This window comes from Amblyraja radiata, chromosome 33 (genome assembly GCF_010909765.2).
Source record: "Amblyraja radiata isolate CabotCenter1 chromosome 33, sAmbRad1.1.pri, whole genome shotgun sequence".
Classification (NCBI taxonomy): Eukaryota; Metazoa; Chordata; class Chondrichthyes; order Rajiformes; family Rajidae; genus Amblyraja; species Amblyraja radiata.
The window spans coordinates 22,989,663-23,010,736 of record NC_045988.1 but is presented as its reverse complement, the minus strand read 5'-3'; positions in this window follow the sequence as shown (position 1 = coordinate 23,010,736).

The following is a 21,074-nucleotide window of genomic DNA, read 5'->3' as shown; positions in this document are numbered from 1 at the left end:
CAAATTGATGGAGTAACTCAGCGGGTCAGGCAGTATCTCTGGAGAATATGGGTAGGTGACGTTTTGGGCCGGGACCTTTCTTCAGACTGAAATAGGGTGGAGAAAGTAATAGGCAGATGTAATAGGGTGGAGAAAGCGGGGTTGAGAGGAAGGGAAGGGCAAAGCCTGGTGAGTGATAGTTGGATACAGGTGAGGAGAGGTTTTCAAGGGGGTTTTGATGAGTGGATAAAGGTCAGAGATTTAATAGACAAAGTGGTGTGAGCAGCTTTGGGCACCATAGCTGAGGAGAGATGTGCTGGCGCTGGGGAGGGTCCAAAAGGCGTTTTATGTAAATTATCCCAGGAATGATTGGGTTAACGTATGATGAATGTTTGCGGCACTGGGCCTATACTCGCTGGAGTTTAGAGGGATGATGGGCAACCTCATTGAAACTTAACGAATAGTGAAAGAACTGGATATAGTGGATGTGGAGAGGATGTTTCCACTAGTGGGAGAGTCTAGGACCAGAAGTCGCAGACGTACCATTAGAAAGCAGATGAGGAGGCCATTTTTTAGTCATTGGGTGGTGAATCTGTGGAATTCATTGCCACAAATGGCTGTGGAGGCAGTGGAGATTGAAATATTCTTGATTAGTAAGGGTGTCAAAGGTTATGGGGAGAATACAGGAGAATGGGGTTGAGAGGGAAAGATAGATCATCCATGACTGAATGGCGGAGTAGACTCAATGGGCCAAATGGCCTAATTCTGCTCCTATGACCTATAAACTAAGTAAGGATATAAAATACTTGAAATGTGGTCAGAGGAAGGGATATGGGTGGAAGGGGATGGGAGGGGAGCAGAGAAGGAGGGGGATTGTGACAGAAATGGCCGCACACAAAACCCCTCCCTCCCTTTAGTTACCAGGAGTTCATCGTGTAATTCCATTTGCCATCTGCATGATTGCTTATTGCATTTGTCAGTTTGGCAACTCATTTGGAGTGAAGAAAATATTGTGTTCAATCTAGTTTGACCATTTCCATTTTGCAATGAGAAATACTCTCCTAGACTCCTTTGTACGGGCCTATTCTCACTGGACTGTGAAACCATATCCTGCCTCAGTAGGTCAGGCAGGATGATGATGGCAGCACTGAGGGTGGCCCATTAACTCTCTTGCAGCGTGGAGCTATTTGAGAAGTGTATTATTTGATTTCAGACATGGTCAGGGTCGAGAGAGAGAGAGAGAGAGAGAGAGAGAGAGAGACGGAGACAGAGACGGAGAGGGAGAGGGAGAGGGAGGGAGAGAGAGAGAGGGAGGGAGGAAGGGGAATTTCCGTTGCTCTTTTTAAGGCCTTGAGATGATTAGAAAAAATCGTGATTATTATAAATTAACTGTTTCGACAGAGTAAGGCTCAAAAGCCTGGGATATGATTTCACGTATGAATTATTGTCAATGCTGAGTTTTAGGCCTCATCTTCACAGCCCAGAAAAAGGCTGTGGATCGCAGATTAGTTTTGTTTTTTAATTTATAGATACATCGCAGAAACAGGCCCCGAGTCCGTGCCGACCAGCGATTCTCTTATACTAGCACTATCAATTTGCAATCTTTACCAAAGCCATTTACCCTACAAACCTGCATGTCTTTGGAATGTGGGAGGAAACCGGAGCACCAAGAGAAATCCCACGCAGTCACGGGGAGAACGTACAAACTCCGTACAGACAGCACACGTGGTCAGGATCGAACCCGGGTCTCTGGCGCTGTAAAGCAGCAACTCTACGGCTGCGCCACCGTGCTGCTCCCACACCCCCACTAATGAGAATAATTTGTTTATCATCATATACACCAAGGTGTAAATAAATTCCTCATTCACATGTTCGCAGAGTAAATAGAATTCAGATGGTAATGATGAACACAACAGTAAATACAATGATGAGAGCAAAATCAGCAGAATGGTGCAAGATCACCCTGTAAAATTCGAATAATGCCAAAGAATATTAAGGTACAATAACAGGATAACTGTATGAGGTAGAGTAAAGGGCCTGTCCCACTATACGAGTTTACCCAAGAGCTCTCCCGCGTTTAAAAAAAAATCAAACTCGTGGTAAGTACGTAGAATGTATTTAGCGGATACTTCGGAACTCGGGACGTCTCTTAGCGGCTCGTAACGCTAACGGCAGGTACTCGGGACGTAGGTACTCGGGGCTCTCGTGGACATTTTTAAACATGTTGAAGGAAAAACTTCACGAGCTTACCTGATTATTACCGTAATTCTCCGAGTTCGAATCAGGGGAAACTCGGGAGAACTCTTGAATTATCTCGTACTGTGGGACAGGCCCTTTAAGAGTATGTAGCAGCACCTTACAGCGCCAGAGATCCGGGTTCAATCCTGACTATGGGTGCTGTCTGTATGGAAAGGGGAATGGTCAGGGTGACAGGCACCTTGATGAAACTTCCTGCCTTCCTGATGCAACACATCCTTAAATAGAGTGGACTGAATGAAGCGACGAGCTTGTGATGGACTGGGCTGTGTTCACCACTCCCTGAAGGTTCAGACAAAATGTGTCGGAAGGAACTGCAGATGCTGGTTTAAACCGAAGATAGACACAAAATGCTGGAGTCACTCAACGGGACAGGCAGCATCTCTGGATAGAAGGAAGAAGTCTGAAGAAGGGTCTCGACCTGAAACATCACCCATTCCTTCTATCCAGAGATGCTGCCCGTCCCACTGAGTTACTCCAACATTTTGTGTCTACTATGAAGGTTCAGGCGGTCAAGCTGAGGTACGTCCCATCAGAATACCTTCTATCTTCTATGGAGTCTCTGTAGAAGTTCAAGAGAATCCCCGTGGACACGAGATGGCCTCTGAGGTGGCTGCGATCCTGTAGGTTGTTAACCATCCTCAGTGGTCAAGAGGATTGTGCTGTTCCACACAGTATTGTCCCAATGAACATCACAACGCCCTTCTGGCACATTCCATTATTCTTCTCTCCTTTGTATGAGAGAACTTACACAACTTCCCTTGAAATACAACATGGATATTTTACCTTAAATACCACATGCTCGAGCAAATTGCAACCATCCTCTGAATAACGATTTCCCCTGAACTCATCTTCTGATTTATATAATGAGAATGATGGTGGAACAGCAATAGCAGGAATTTCTAGGCATAATCCAGAAGATGCAGGATCTTTTCATTCCAAAGAGGAAGAAAGATTCTAAGGGAAGTAAGAGGAAACTGTGGCTGACAAGGGAAGTTAGGGATGGAATAAAACTAAAAGAAAAGGTGTATAACATAGCAAAGAGTAGCGGGAAGCTAGATTGGGAAACTTTCAAAGGACATCAGAAGGTAACAAAAAGGGTAATATGGGGTGAAAAGATGAAGTATGGGGGTAAGCTGGCCAAGAATATAAAGAAGGATAGTAAAAGCTCCTTTAGGTATGTTAAGAGAAAAAGATTAGTAAAGACAAATGTGGGTCCCTTGAAGGCAGAAACAGGTGAAATTATTATGGGGAACAAGGAAATGGCAGAAGAGTTGAACAGGTACTTTGGTTCTGTCTTCACGAAGGAAGACTCAAACAATCTCCCAGATGTACTAGGTCATATGACCCCAAAGGGGCCATGGCAAATTTCAGGGGAAGCACAGAAAAATTTGGGGATTTAGGGGGCCACAGGTTCAATGAAGAGGGCCACTTTTTTTCTGCTAATAATGTCAGGGGGGGAGGGGGGCACAAAAAAATTAAAGAGCCCAAGGGGGCCAAGAACTAAAAAAGGTTGGGAACCACTGTACTAGAGGACAGAGGATCTCGGGAGACAGAGGAACTGAAAGAAATTTGCAGTAGGCGAGAAATGGTATTGTGTAGACTGATGGGACTGAAGGCTGATAAATTCCCAGGGCATGATGGTCTGCATCCCAGTGTACTCAAGGAGGTGGCTCTGGAAATTGTGGACACATTGGTGATCATTTTCCAATGTTCCATAGATTCAGGATCAGTTCCTGTGGATTGGAGGGTAGCATGTTATCCCACTTTTCAAGAGAGGAGCGAGAGAGAAAACAGGGATTATAGACCAGTTAGCCTGACATCGGTGGTGGGGAAGATGCTGGAGTCAATTATTGAAGAAGTGCCACCATGCTGTAACTGGGAGAGCGAGGAGGTGGAAGAGATCTGGTTTATGGGGTCTTGTTCGACACTGGAATTCAAAATGAAACAGTGGGAGGTAGGCTGATTGTCCCACAGAGCTTTGGTTGATTTGCCGTCAAAATGTTCCTTTACAACTGTTCTCAGTGGACTTCTGACCCTTAGTCTTCATGTCTCCTGCCTCAGTTTGGAAGGCATTGAATTTCTCAATTACCAGGTACTTTATTAAAATAACATGATATAATTGGTATCATTAGTAGACCATAATTCCCCAAAGAGCCTATAATTCTAAAGATTTCATATATATTTGCAAAGTGCTAACATGTGTTCTTTCGAGCAATTGCAATCATGCATTGAGGAACTACCTGGTTCCAGTGTGTAGGAAGGAATTGCAGATGCTGGTTTAAACCGAAGATAGACAGAAAATGCTGGAGTAACTCTGCAGGACAGGCAGCATCTCTGGAAAGAAGGAATGGGTGACGTTTCGGCTCGAGACCCTTCTTCAGACTGATGAAGGGTCGCAACACAAGAGACTGCAGATGCTGCAATCTTGAGCTGAACATGAGGAGAGGAGAGGAGAGGAGAGGAGAGGAGAGGAGAGGAGAGGAGAGGAGAGGAGAGGAGAGGAGAGGAGAGGAGAGGAGAGGAGAGGAGAGGAGAGGAGAGGAGAGGAGAGGAGAGGAGAGGAGAGGAGAGGAGAGGAGGGGAGGGGAGGGGAGGGGAGGGGAGGGGAGGGGAGGGGAGGGGAGGGGAGGGGAGGGGAGGGGAGGGGAGGGGAGGGGAGGAGATGAGATGAGATGAGTTGAGATGAGATGAGATGAGATGAGATGAGATGAGATGAGATGAGATGAGATGAGATGAGATGAGATGAGATGAGATGAGATGAGATGAGATGAGATGAGATGAGATGAGATGAGAGGAAAGGGGAGGGGAGAGGAGGAGAGAGGAGAGGGGAGGAAAATAAAAAGAGACAGCCACGGTGGTGCAGCGGTAGAGTTCCTGCCTTACAGCGAATGCAGCGTCAGAGACCCGGGTTCGATCCCGATTACGGGTGCTGTCTGTACGGAGTATGTATCTTCTCCCCATGACCTGCGTGGGTTTTCTCCGAGATCTTCGGTTTCCTCCCACACTCCAAAGACGTACAGGTTTGTAGGTTAATTGGCTTGGTAAATGTAAAAATGATTGCTGGTGGGTTTGGGATAGTGTTAATGTGTGGGGATCGCTGGTCGGCGCGGTCCCGGTGGGCTGAAGGGCCTGTTTCCGTGCTGTGTCTCTAAACTAAACTAATGCGCTGGAGTAGCTCAGAGGCTCGTGCAGCATCTTTAGTTTTTTTTGGTTCAAGTTTTGGTTTAGTTTATTGTCACGTGAAATTAGGCACAGTTAAAAGCTTTTTATTGCATGCGAACCAGTCAGCTGAAAGACGATACATGATTACAATCGAGCTATCGGCAGCGGACATATACGTGATAAAGGGAGTAATGTTTAGTGCAAGATAAAGTCCAGTAAAGTCCAGTTTAAAAATAGTCCAAGGGTCTCCAATGCGGTAGATAGTAGATCAAGACTGCTGTCCAGTTGTTGGTAGGATGGTTCAGTTGCCTGATAACAGCTGGGAAAAAATTGTCTCTGAATCTGGAGGTGTGCATTTTCAGTGGAAGGGAGGTTGGTTTGTGTGATGGTCTGGGCTGGGTCTGAAATTCTCTGCAATTTCTTGCGGTCTTGAATGTAGCTGTTCCCAAACCAAGCTGTGATGCATCCTGATAAAATGCTTTCTGCTCTGCATCTATAGAAGTTGGTGAGAGTTGTTGGGGTCGTGCCAAACTTCCCAAGCCTTCTGAGGAAGTAGAGACATTGGTGTGCTTTTTGGGCAAATTCCTTTGATATGGCTGGTCCAGGACAAGATACTCCGAGGAACTAGACCCTTTCAAACATCTCTCCTTCGGCATCATCAATGTATACCACGGTATATGTACCAGGGAATGTGTACCAGTGAATGTGTACCAGGGAATGTGTACCAGGGTATGTGTACCAAGGAATGTGTACCAGGGAATGTGTACCAGTGAATGTGTACCAGTGAATGTGTACCAGTGAATGTGTACCAGTGAATGTGTACCAGTGAATGTGTACCAGTGAATGTGTACCAGGGAATGTGTACCAGGGAATGTGTACCAGGGAATGTGTACCAGGGAATGTGTACCAGGGAATGTGTACCAGTGAATGTGTACCAGGGAATGTGTACCAGTGAATGTGTACCAGGGAATGCGTACCAGGGAATGTGTACCAGTGAATGTGTACCAGGGAATGTGTACCAGTGAATGTGTACCAGGGAATGTCTACCAGGGTATATGTACCATGGTATATGTGCCAGGGTATGCGTACCAGGGTATGTGTACCAGGGAATGTGTACCAGGGAATGTCTACCAGGGTATATGTACCAGGTTATGTGTACCGCTTTGCTTCCTGCAGAGGGAGTGGAGTTAAACATGTTGTATTATCAGATGTACTGAAATGGAATAATTTAAATCCCAGTCCCACAGTACGAGTTCATTCCAAGAGCTCTCCCGAGTTTAAAAAAAAACAAACTCGTGGTAAGCACGGAGAATGAACGTAGCGGGTACGTCGGAGCTCGGGGACGTCTCTTAGCGGCTCGTAACGCGAATGGCAGGTACTCGGGAAGACTCACTAATGGCAGGTAGGCACGGGAAGACTCGTGACGATTTTTCAACATGTTGAAAACTGTCCACGAGAGCCCCGAGTACCGACGAGTGGCCATTACCGTAAATCTCTGAGTTCGAATCAGGGCAAACTCGGGAGAGCTCTTGGAATGAACTCGTACCGTGGGACAGGGCTTTAAATTCATACTCGCAGCAGCTTAACAGGTCTATAAATGCAACACTCAGCAGTAACATCATTAAAAAAACAACAAAAACAAAATTACTGCAAAACGGACCAAAGCCTGAAGTCCCTTGTGCAACCAAGTGCGTTTAATGACATCCTTCCTGTAGCAGGGCGACCAAAACTGAACACAATACTCCAAGTGCAGCCTCACTAATGAGTTGTACACGTTGGTACAGCAGAGGTTGTGAGGAGACCTGATGGAAGTATAGAAAATGATGAGAGGTGTATATTGGGTGGACAGTCAGAACCTTTCACCCATGATGGAAAAATCAAAAACTAGAGGGCACAGATTTGAGATGAGAGGGGCAAAACTTAAAGGAGATGTGCTGGGTCAGTACTTTACCCGGAACATGCTGCTGGGGGTAGTGGTGGAGGCAGCTACAATAGTAGTATTTAAGACATTCTGGATAGGCACATGGATATGCAGAGAATGGAGGGATGTGGATTATGTGCGGGCAGATTGTAGTTGGTGGGGCATAATATTCAGCACTGACTTTGTGGGCCGAAGGACCTGTTCCTGTACTGTACTGCTGGGCTGGATTAAATGATGGAGGAGCCTTCAAGCAGAAAATGGGGGAGGATTTGGCAGACGATGAGTCGAGGGGAGCAGATGAGGGTGCAGTTGGTTATGGATATAGCTGCTGTAGATTTGGAAGCAACAGCAGGAGAAGATAAGCAAGAGAAAGCACTGATCGGCTCTAGCCCAAGTGGGAGGAGAGAAATGAGTCAGAGGGGGGAAAACAGTTGAAAACTGAGGAATTTGGTTTGTAAATTGGTAAATTAGGCAATTTATCAGTCAATATAAGCAAGACGGCTCTTAGGGAGCGGCAGTGAGTGAGCGGCAGTGTGAGTCTTTGGCTCGAGAGTCTTTGGAGAGGAGGCTACGCAAAACACTGGAGAGGGAGAGACGAAAGAAGGAGATGTCAGGCAAGCTGACTCAGTGCGATGCTTGCAGTATGTGGGAAGTCAAGGACACTGCTGATGCCTCTGGCTGCTACAAATGTGACAAGTGCATCCAGGTAGAGCTCCTGAAGGACCGTGTTGGGGAACTGGAGAAGCAAGTGGATGACCTCAGGTTCGTCCGAGAAACTGAGTCGTTCCTCGACAAGTCCTACAGTAAGATTGTTACACCTAAGGTACTGGAAGAGAGAAGGTGGGAGACGGTGAGAAAGGGAGGGAAGCATGGAATGCAAACATCCCCGGGTGTTGCACCTCTTGTGAACAGGTTCACCCACTTAGAAGCTGTTGGGACAGAAGACGTTGTTACACTGAGCGGCGGACTGGCTTGCGATGCGAATAGGGCTGTTGAGCCAAAACCAAAGAGGCCAAAGTCAGGCAACGCCATTGTAGTGGGAGACTCCATTGTGAGAGGTACGGACAGGGGTTTCTGCGGCAACAGACGGGATTCGAGGATGGTGTGCTGCCTTCCTGGTGCCAGGATCCAGGATGTCACGGACAGAGTGCAGAAAATCCTCAAGGGCGAAGGTGAACATCTGGAAGAGGTAGTGCATGTCGGCACAAATGATGTCGGAAAGAAGGGGATGAATATTCTGCAGCGTGACTTTAGAGAGCTCGGAAAAATGCTGAAAAGCAGGACCTCCAGGGTTGTTATCTCCGGTTTGCTTCCAGTTCCTCGTGCTGGCGAGAGCAGGAACAGGGAGATACGGGACCTGAATGTGTGGCTGAGGAACTGGTGCACGGGGCAGGGATTTAGATTCTTAGATCACTGGGATCTAAGTTTTGGAGTAAGGGGGAACTGTACAAAAGGGACGGATTGCATCTTAACAGGTGTGGGACCAGCATTCTGGCAGGCAGGTTTGCCACTGCTACACGGGTGGTTTTAAACTGAATAAGGTGGGTGGGGTGTCGAATGGGATAGTGGAGGATGGAGTTAAAGGGAAAGGGTTTCTTAAATGTGTGAGCGGAGAGACAGAGGGGTGTAAAATGAGTGTAGAAGCAATTGGTAGCAAGGTGAAAAGTAAAAGTGGCAGGCAGACAAAACCAGGGCAAAAATCAAAAAGGGCCACTTTTCAAAATAATTGTATAAGGGGTAAGAGTGTTGTAAAAACAAGCCTGAAGGCTTTGTGTCTCAATGCAAGGAGCATTCGTAATAAGGTGGATGAGTTGAATGTGCAGATAGCTATTAATGACTATGCTATAGTTGGGATCACGGAGACATGGCTCCAGGGTGACCAAGGCTGGGAGCTGAACATCCAGTGATATTCAATATTCAGGAGGGATAGACAGAAAGGGAAAGCAGGTGGGGTAGCGTTGCTGGTTAGAGAGCAGATTAACACAATAGAAAGGAAGGACATTAGCTTGGAGGATGTGGAATTGATATGGGTAGAGCTGCGAAACACTAAGGGGCAGAAAACGCTAGTGGGAGTTGTGTACAGGCCACCTAACAGTAGTAGCGGAGTTGGGGATGGCATCAAATAGGAAATTAGAAATGCGTGCAACAAAGGTAAAACTGTTATAATGGGTGACTTCAATCTACATATAGATTGGGTGAATCAAATTGGCAAGGGTGCTGAGAAAGTGGATTTCTTGGAATGTATGCGGGATAGTTTTCTAAACCAACATGTAGAGGAACCAACGAGAGAGCAGGCTATTCTAGATTGGGTATTGAGTAATGAGGAAGGGTTAGTTAGCAGTCTTGTTGTGCGTGGCCCCTTGGGCAAGAGTGACCATAAAATGGTTGCGTTCTTCATTAGGATGGAGAGTGACATTGTTAATTCAGAAACAAGAGTCCTGAACTTAAAGAAAGGTAACTTTGAGGGTATGAGACGTGAATTGGCCAAGATAGACTGGCAATTGATTCTTAATGGGTTGACGGTGGATATGCAATGGAAGGCATTTAAAGACTGCATGGATGAACTACAACAATTGTTCATCCCAGTTTGGCAAAAAAATAAATCAGGGAAGGTAGTGCATCCGTGGCTAACAAGGGAAATCAGGGATAGTATCAAAACAAAAGATGAAGCGTACAAATTAGCCAGAAAAAGCAGCCTACCAGAGGACTGGGAGAAATTCAGAGTCCAGCAGAGGAGGACAGAGGGCTTAATTAGGAAAGGGAAAATAGATTATGAAAGAAAACTGGCAGGGAACATAAAAACTGACTGCAAAAGCTTTCATAGATATGTGAGGAGAAAAAGATTAGTTAAAACAAATGTAGGTCCCTTGCAGTCAGAAACAGGTGAATTGATCATGGGGAACAAGGACATGGCAGTACTTTGGTTCTGTCTTCACTAAGGAAGACATAAATAATCTGCCGGAAATAGCAGGGGACCGGGGATCAAATGAGATGGAGGAACTGAGTGAAATCCAGATTAGCCGGGACGTGGTGTTAGGTAAATTGAATGGATTAAAGGCTGATAAATCCCCAGGGCCAGATAGGCTGCACCCCAGAGTACTTAAGGAAGTAGCCCCAGAAATAGTGGAAGCATTAGTGATAATTTTTCAAAACTCTTTAGATTCTGGAGTAGTTCCTGAGGATTGGAGGGTAGCTAATGTAACCCCACTTTTTAAAAAGGGAGAGAGAAAACGGGGAATTACAGACCAGTTAGTCTAACGTCGGTAGTGGGGAAACTGCTAGAATCAGTTATTAAAGATGGGATAGCAGCACATTTGGAAAGTGGTGAAATCATTGGACAAAGTCAGCATGGATTTATGAAAGGTAAATCATGTCTGACAAATCTTATAGAATTTTTCAAGGATGTAACTAGTAGAGTGGATAAGGGAGAACCAGTGGATGTGTTATATCTGGACTTTCAGAAGCCTTTCGACAAGGTCCCACATAAGAGATTAGTACACAAACTTAAAGCACACGGTATTGGGGGTTCAGTATTGATGTGGATAGAGAACTGGCTGGCAAACAGGAAGCAAAGAGTAGGAGTAAACGGGTCCTTTTCACAATGGCAGGCAGTGACTAGTGGGGTACCGCAAGGCTCAGTGCTGGGACCCCAGCTATTTACGATATATATTAATGATTTGGACGAGGGAATTGAATGCAACATCTCCAAATTTGCGGATGACACGAAGCTGGGGGGCAGTGTTAGCTGTGTGGAGGATGCTAGGAGGCTGCAACGTGACTTGGATAGGCTGGGTGAGTGGGCAAATGCATGGCAGATGCAGTATAATGTGGATAAATGTGAGGTTATCCACTTTGGTGGCAAAAAGAGGAAAGTAGACTATTATCTGAATGGTGGCCGATTAGGAAAGGGGGAGATGCAACAAGACCTGGGTGTCATGGTACACCAGTCATTAAAAGTAGGCATGCAGGTGCAGCAGGCAGTGAAGAAGGCGAATGGTATGTTAGCATTCATAGCAAAAGGATTTGAGTATAGGAGCAGGGAGGTTCTACTGCAGTTGTACAGGGTCTTGGTGAGACCACACCTGGAGTATTGCGTACAGTTTTGGTCTCCTAATCTGAGGAAGGACATTCTTGAAATAGAGGGAGTACAAAGAAGGTTCACCAGACTGATTCCTGGGATGTCAGGACTTTCATATGAAGAAAGACTGGATAGACTCGGTTTGTACTCGCTAGAATTTAGAAGATTGAGGGGGGATCTTATAGAAACTTACAAAATTCTTAAGGGGTTGGACAGGCTAGATGCAGGAAGATTGTTCCTGATGTTGGGGAAGTCCAGAACAAGGGGTCACAGTTTAAGGATAAGGGGGAAATCTTTTAGGACCAAGATGAGGAAAACATTTTTCACACAGAGAGTGGTGAATCTCTGGAATTCTCTGCCACAGAAGGTAGTTGAGGCCAGTTCATTGGCTATATTTAAGAGGGAGTTAGATGTGGCCCTTGTGGCTAAAGGGATCAGGGGGTATGGAGAGAAGGCAGGTACAGGATACTGAGTTGGATGATCAGCCATGATCATATTGAATGGCGGTGCAGGCTCGAAGGGCCAAATGGCCTACTCCTGAACCTAATTTCTATGTTTCTATGTTTCTATGACATTGGCAGCATGAGACAACCTGGGAAGAAGATCTATAAAAAAAAGGCATCGGCTTGGAAGATGGTGGAATTCTCAGCATCTGTGGCTGGAGGATCAGTGAGGTAGAGACTTTTACCTAATGCCACAACAGGCCTCAACCCTATACCTAACAGCTGTGTAACGTTGATAACCCATAATATTTTCAGGATTAGCCCAATAAATTGGAGTAACTGAGTGGGACAGGCAGCATCTCTGGAGCGAAGGAATGGATGACGTTTCGGGTCTCCTCCAATGTCAGAGTGAGGTTAAACGCAAATTGGAGGAACAGCATCTCATATTTCACTTAGGCAGCTTGCAGCCCAGTGGTATGAATATTGATTTCTCTCACTTCTGGTAGCCCCGGCATTCCCTCTCTCTCTATCCCTCCCCCTACCCAAGTCACACTAGCTTCTCATTTGCACCCGACAAACAGCTTGCAATGGCCTGTTTCCTTTATCATCATAACCTTTTTTGCATATATTTCATTCATTGTTCTTTATCTCTCCACATCACCATCTGTATCTCTCATTTCCCTTATCCAGTCTGAAGAAGGGTCTTGACACGAAAAGTCACCCATTCCTTCTTTCCAGAGATGCTGCCTGTCCCGCTGAGTTACTCCAGCTTTTTGTGTCTATCTTCGGTTTAAACCAGCATCTACAGTTTCTTCTTACACATGACATTTCCACAGGTCCCTGCCATGTGAGGATGTGAGATTAGACTGAATCTCATTAGATCAGGGCTAGCTTTGCAGATTTTCTGTTTAGTTGATCTTAAATTGGATTAGTTTAGAGATACAGCACAGAAACAGGCCCTTCGGCCCACCTAGTCTATGCTGACCAGCAAACGCTGCACTCTAACACTATCCTACACACACTAGGGACAATGTACGATTTTACCAAGCCAATTAGCTTACAAACCTCGACACCTTTGAAGTGTGGGAGGAAACCGGAGCACCCGGAGAAAATCCTTGTAGGTCACGGGGAGAATGTATAAACGTCATACAGACAGGATCCGTAGCCAGGATTGAACCCGGGTCTCTAGTCACTACTGCTGCGCCACAGTGTTATCTCTGCCAATTTTTAACAGGTTTCAGCTTGGTCTCAACAATGTCTGTGGCACAATGGCGCAGTGGGCAGAGCACCGGAGAACGGCTTCAATCCTGACCTTGGGTGCCTTTGTGTGGAGTTTGCACGTTTTCCCTGCGACTGCGTGGGTTTCCTCCGGGTGCTCCGGATTTCCCCCACATTCCAAAGACATGTGGGTTTGTAGTTTAATTGGCCTCTGTAAATTGTCCCTAGTGTGTAGTGAGGGGACACTAATATGGGGCAGATGGTCTGTGTGAACTCAATGGGCCTGAAGGCACCCATCTATAAGGTGGTGGATTCATTAGCCACTGTAAAGTGCCTCTAATGTGCAGGCGAATTATAGACTCTAATTAGTTAATAAGGAGCATTAAAAATTGTCGAAGTACAATTGTGATAAATTGGGCTGATGGTCATCACTGATGGTGGGCCAGAGGGCCTGTTTCCGTGCTGTATCTCTCTCTAACTCCATGGATCCATGGAGACACAAGGGTCAGCAAATGCTTGAGTCTTGTGTAGAACACAAAATGCTGGAGCAACTCTGCACGTCAGATAGAACCTGTGGAGAACATGGAAAGGCAACATTTCAGATCGGGCAGACACAATAAGCTGGAGTAACTCAGCGGGACAGGCAGCATCTCTGGAGTGAAGGAATGGGTGATGTTTAGGGTTGAGATCCTTCTTCACACTGAAGGTCATAATCTTACCTCGGCAAAATTGTTTGTGTGCTCAGTGTGCACGTGAACATTGTCAGAGTGAGGCCAAACACAAATTGGAGGAACAGCACCTCATATTTTGCTTGGGCAGCCTACACCCCAACGGTATGAGTTTTGATTTATCTAACTTCAAGTAACCCTAGCTTTCCCTCTCTCTCCATCCCTCCCCCAGCCTAGTTCTCCTGCTAGTTTCACTGTCCTCCTAACTAATTTTACTGTGTGTATGCTTCGTTGTCACCTTCCCCTCGTCCAACAATGAACCATTCTACATTTCCATGATCATCGTCTTCTCTGATCTGTTGTTTTCACAGTTTACATGTTCTTTGCACCCTCCACATCTCTAGTTTTCCTCTCCCCTGAATCACAGTCTGGAGAAGGGTCTCGACCAGAGATGCTGCCTGACCAGCATTTTGTGTCTATCTACGGTGAAAACCAACACTTAGATACAACATAGACATAAAATGCAGGGGTAACTCAGCGGGACAGGTAGCATGTCGGGTGAGAATGAATGGGCGACATCATGGGTCAAGATCCTTCTTTAAAGACTGAAGAAGGTTCTCGACCCAAAACGTCATCAATTCCTTCTCTCCGGAGATGCTGCCTGTCCCGCTGAGTTACTCCAGCATTTTGTGTCTATATTTGGTGTAAACCAGCATCTGCAGTTCCTTCCTACACGTCCTGTCTCAGTGTTAGATAATGATGTGAAGGTGATTCTGTGATGCCTACTTCCCTGCTCCACTTCTGACCATCGAAGATGCTGATTATAGCATTGGAACTCAGTTCGACAAGAGTTATCTACATTCACCCAATATTTACACACACAGTTCTGACCAGGACGCATTCATAGAGATGAGTACTGCAGCATTCTTGCTCCCAGATGCAGCGCACCCAGGACTGGCAAACTCTTCAACTCTGGGTTGATGGTTATGCAATCTGCAGGCAAAGCATGGTTAAAGGATGACTCGTGGCCATACAAATAGATCACTTCTGAAAATACCCACATACACATCCCACATACCATATACACCTCCCACACACTATATGCACCTCTTGTATACTTTATACACCTCCCACACACTAAATACACCTCCCACATACCATATACACCTCTTATACATCATATGCAGGTAACCTGAGATCTTCGGTTTCCTACCACACACCAAAGACCCACAGGTTTGTAGGTTAATTGGCTCGGTATAATTGTAAATTGTCCCTAGTGTGTGTAGGACAGTGTTAATGTGCGGGGATTGCTGGTCAGTGCGGACTCGGTGGGCCGAAGGGCCTGTTTCCCAGCTGTATCTCTAAACTAAACTTAACTCCTGCGAGTACAGGCCCATAGCCGTCAGACACTCCTTCTGTATTAATCCAATCATCCCTGTGATCATTCTTGTAAACCACCTTTGGACCTCTTGCAATGCCAGCATATCCCTCCTCAGATATATGGTCACAGTACTCAAAATGTGATCTGACCATTGCCCTATAAATCCTCAGCATCACAGACCTGCTTTTATATTCTAGTCCTCTCAAAATGAATGCTAATATTGTATTTACCTTTTTTACTACTGATTGAACTTGCAAATTAAACTTTTTGGAATCCTGCACCAGCATTCCCAAATCCTTTTTACACCTCCGATTTCTGAATCCTTTCCCCGTTAATAAAATAGTCTACGCCTTTAATCCGATTACTAAAGTGCATGACTCCACACTTGGCTACACTATATTCCATCTGCCACCTCTTTGCCCACTCTCCCTACCTGTCTAAGTCATTCTGCAGACTCCCTGCTTCCTCTACACAACCGGCCCCTTCACCTGTCATCTGCAAACATGGCCTCAAAGCCATCAATTCCATCATCCAAATCACTCATTGATATACAACGTGAAGAGTGGCAGACCCAACACGGGCTCTTGTGGAACAATGCTAGTCACTGCAGCCAATGCGGAAAAGCTAACTTTATTCCCACACTTTCCCATTCAGCCAATTTCCGATCCATGCTGGTGGTATCTTCCATTTAACACCAAGACACACACACAGGCACATTGATGTAGGCACACATACACACATTCACATAGACATATAAACACACACACACACACACACACACACGCACACACACGCACACACGCACACACGCACACACGCACATACTCGCACACTCACACACGTACACGCACACACACACACACACACACTCACACACACACACACACACACACACACACACACACACACACACACACACACACACACACACACAAGCACATACACAGGCACATTGATGCACGCACACATACACTCAGGCACATAGACACATAAACACACACACACAAATACACATACACACATACTCATGCACACACACATACACAAGCACATACACAGGCACATTGACGCACGCACACGTACACTCAGGCACATAGACACATAAACACACATACACACACATACACACACACACACACACACACACATACCCAAGCATATACACAAGCACATTGATGCAGGCACACATGCACACAGACACACAAACACACACACAGACACTTATACAGGCGCATTGCTGCACATGCACGTGCACACATGCACAATGACACACTAACTCACACACAAATGCACATACATGAACAGACACACACATAAACACTTAAATGCATACATACAAATTCTTCAGATTTCTCCTATGCATGGCTGTAATTACAGTTTAATTACTCAGTGGAAGCTGTGGCTGGTGGAGAGGTTGACCAGATGGAGAGAGTCACCTTTACCCCAGCCCTCTCTTGCCGAACTACCTGAATCGTTAATCAGCCGCTGGCTTGAGCTGACACCCTGCCCTCGGATCACCGTCTGCTGGCCGCTTGTTGAGAGGTTTCAGGAACTCTCTCCTTCTCTCTCCCAAGTTCACTGATTCCAGAGCAGTTCCTTTCTCCATCCGCCCCCAGCCTCAATCCTTCATGAACCACAGGCCGCTTCTCCATTCAGTGTCCGATGCCAGGGATGTTGCTTCATACTAACCCAACAGAACCTCACCTGATATCTCATGCTACCCCTCCCATGGCCTCTCCCTCAGCCAACACTGTTAAAGATGATTAACGTCAAGCGAGGAGTAGGTGATGTTTCGGGTCGAGACCCTTCTTCAGACCAGTCTTCCAGACCTATTCATTTTCTCCAGCGATGCTGTCTGACACTCTGAGTTTTGTGTCAATCTTCGGTTATAAACGAGCATCTGTAGTTCCTTCCTACACATTAACTTCAGGCATTTCCTTAGCTGGTGTTGGGCGATCTTGCTGTGCCCAGCTAGCTTTTGGATATTCCACTTTTCAACTCTTCCAACCTCACCCTAATGCATTGTCCTTCTGATCTGCCCTCATTTACGTTGGCGAGACCGAGCGTAAACTAGGTAACTGTGTCGCAGAACACGTGCTCTGTCCACCAAGGCCTACCTTCATCTCCTGGTTGCTAACCTCTTTAGCCACATTTTAGATGATGAGCGTTTGACAGCACTGGGCTTCCACTCGCTGGAGTTTAGAAGGTTGAGATGGAACCTCATTGAAACTTACAGAATAATGAAAGGCATAGATAGAGTGGATGTGGAAAGGATGTTTCCACTGGTGGGAGAGTCTAGGACCAGAGGTCATAGCCTCAGAATTAAAGGGCGCCCTTTTAGAATGGAGGTGAGGGGGAACTTCTTTAGTCAGAGGGTAGTTAATCTGTGGAACTCATTGCCACGGAGGGCCGTGGAGGCCAAGTCAGTGGATATTTTTAAGGCAGAGATAGACAAATCCTTGATTGGAACAGGTGTCAAGGGTTATGGGGAGAAGGCAGGATAATGGGATTCAGAGGCAGAGAACAGCCATGAATGAATGGTGGAGGAGACTTGATGGGACTTGATGGGCCTAATTCTACTCCGATAACTTGAGAACTTGTGAACTCCCCTTCCATTCCCATTCCAATTTCAAATAACACCCCATCTCCCAAACCCTTCTCTCCTTCCCCTGCCTTTATCCCATTCCAGTGCGTACATATTATTATTACATATTACTCCCACCACATTCTATCTGTCCTGGGCCTCTTCCATGGCCAGAGTGAAGCCCAGCGCAAATTGGAGAAACAGCACCTCATATTTCACTTGGGTAGTTTACACCCCAGCGGAATGAACATTGACTTCTCCAATTTCAGTTAGTCCTTGCTTTCTCCCTCCTTCCCCTCCCCTTCCCAGCTCTCCCTCAGGCCTACTGTCTCCGCCTCTTCATTTATTTTTCCCGCCCCCTCTCCCCTCGACATTAACCCGAAACGTGGCCTATTCCTTCTCTCCATAGATGCTGCCTCACCCGCTGAGTTTCTCCAGCATTATTGTCTAACTCCCACTACATTAGTCACTCTGCTCCTTTCCCCTTCTTTGTGTACTCATCTGCAATCCCTGAAACTCTGTATTTCCCTTTTATCCCCCTTCTTTCTCCTCCTCTTGACACTTATACCCAGATTTCCCCCCCCCCCCCCCCCCCCCACCCCCCCTTCCCCCCCCCCCCCCCCCCCCCCCCCACCCTCGGCCATTTTAACATCTCACACCTTCTGTTCTCCACTTATCTGACACCTTTCTGTCTCATTTTTGTCTCCAGCCTTTGTCACTTTTGCCAATCATCCCTCCTCATCTGTATCCACCTATCACTTGCCAAGCTTTGCCCCAACCCCATCTCTCTGCTCCAGCTTTCTCCTCCCTACTCCAATCAGTCTGAAGAACAGTACCGACCTAAAATGTCGTCTGTTTCCATTTAGATCCACGGATGTTGTCTGACCTGTTGAGTTGCTCCAGCACTTGATTTTTTGCTCGGGATTCTGGCGTCTGCAGTTTCTGGACTCTCCATGGATATTACAATGTTTCTTTCTTCTGATGTAAGGTCTTTGACCTGAAATACTGGCTCTGTTTCTCTCTCCACTGGTGCTATTTGACTTGCTGAGTGTTTGCATCAGGTTTTTGTGGTGTGGCTGAAATGTGGTGTGGCTGTAACCAGGCATGGTGAAGTCAAAGGACATGCAATGTGGATGTAAATGCAGAAATGCAGAGGCACCCAGCAAATTAGGCAAAATACTTTGTGTCGTGGGTGCAACATTTTCTGACAGCCTAGAACTGCAGCCTGGTCATTTAGTAATTGCAGAGCAAGAGAGTAAGTGTGACTTCACACCAACACTTGAAACCACCAGCACAGATGTGTCGCAGTAGCTGGGAGGTGGGATCTGTGTAGGGGAATCAACCGTGTGATTGTCCAGTGGACCCAGATATCAGTTGTCTGGAGATTGAGGTCTCACACAGGGGGATCTGCACCTTACCTGAACCTTAAACCCTCTCAGTGTCTGTAGTAAGTGGTGGGTGGGTCATAATGCCCAGAATAACAGCAGTAGTAGTTGAGGCTCGAAATTCCTTGTTATGAAGTGAGAACAAGCTGTCAAGAGTGTGAAGGAGATTAAGTTACACCCTGGCCACTCCCTCTTCTCCCCTCTCCCATCAGGCAACAGGTATATAAGTGTGAAAACGCACACCTCCAGATTCAGGTACAGTTTCCTCCCAGCCGTTATCAGGCAACTGTATCATCCTACCATAACCAGAGAGCAGTCCTGTCCTCTTTGGTGACCCTTGGACTATCCTTGATCTGACTTTGCTGGCTTTACTTTGCACTAAACGTTATTCCCTTATCATGTATCCATACACTGTAAAAGGCTCGATTGTAATCATGTGTTGTCTTTCTGCTGACTGGTTAGCACACAACAAAAGCATCAGAGGACCGGGTTCGATCCTGACTGAGGGTGCTGTCTGTGTGGAGTTTGTACGTTCTCCCCGTGACCGCGTGGGTGTTCTCCGTGATCTTCAGGTTTCCTCCCACACTACAAGGACGTACAGGTTTACAGTGTAATTGGCTTGGTATAAATGTAAATTGTCTCTGGTGTGTGTAGGAAGGTGTTAATGTGCGGGGATCGCTGGTCGGTGAAGACAGCCTGGGCCTGTTTCCACGCTTTGTCTCTAAATTAAGCTAAACTAATCTCTCAATTTCCTCTCCCTTGAATCTCAGTCTGAAGAAGGGCCTCCAACTGAAATGTCACATATTCGTTTTCTCCAGAGATGCTGCCTGGCGTACTGGGTTAATCCAGCTTTTTGTCTTTATATTCCTCCTCTACTCTATCTTCTTGTTCTTTGCTCATTTAATTCAACCACAAAGAACCTGAATATTCTTTCAGATATCTGGGTGTGCCTTTTTTTTCTCATATCAGCTCTGACTTGCTATGGTGTGATGCATATCTGTTGCTATCAGAGTGCATGTGGCTGGGTGCTAACAGCGGAGTGCTACTGCAATTGGAGCGTGAATATCAACTGGTGCAATCAGCTCAGGTAGGGTCTGATAAGGCAGCTATCTGTCAGCTTGCTGACATAAACACTTTGTACATCAAGTGTGGCAGGCAGGCAGTGCAGCCTGCAAGCTCATAAGTAGAACACAAAGTGCTGGAGTAACTCAAAGGGTTTGGCGGCATCTCTGGGGAACATCATAACATTCTGCAAAGAGGCATAAGATTGCAGTGAGTTTCTACCATGTTTGTTCCATTTATAGCCCCATAAGTAAGTAACCCTTGCTCCACACGCACACTCTTAATATCCAATTTTAAATAACTTTTTATGCTGTCACCTCAGGTACAGATGAAGATTTTCATACACTTTATACTTTGGACTTTGGAGAAACAGCGCGCAAACGAGACCTTCGGCCCATCGAGTCCGTGCTAATCACGTACGCTAGCACTATCCTACACACTAGGGGCTATTTACAATTTTACAATTTACAATTTTACTGAAGCCAATTAACCTTTAAACCTACGCGTCTTTGGAATGTGGGAGGAAATCGGAGCACCCGGAGAAAACCCACGCTGGTCACAGACTCCGTTAAGTAGGATCGAACCCGGACCTCTGCAAGGCCACTGTGCCACCCTTAGGTAACAGGCAGAGACATTATGGACAATCAGAGTGTGAAAGGTCACATTAATTTCCAGAAATCAAATGGATGATCTTTGTGAATAAGGAGAAGGGAATGTGACCCTTTTGATGGCTTTCCATTGGATGGATTCACAGTGCTGCCAGTGACATGTTTAGAGTTGAATAACTAAGCATTAATGCCGTGTGACCTGAACATGTCTGTCCTGTGACTGCAGTAGGGGGCAGTGTTGACTCCCACAGTATCCTGCACATATCATTGATTATTGGTCAGGGCGACACGGTAGATGTAGAGTTGCTGCCTCACAGCGCTATGTC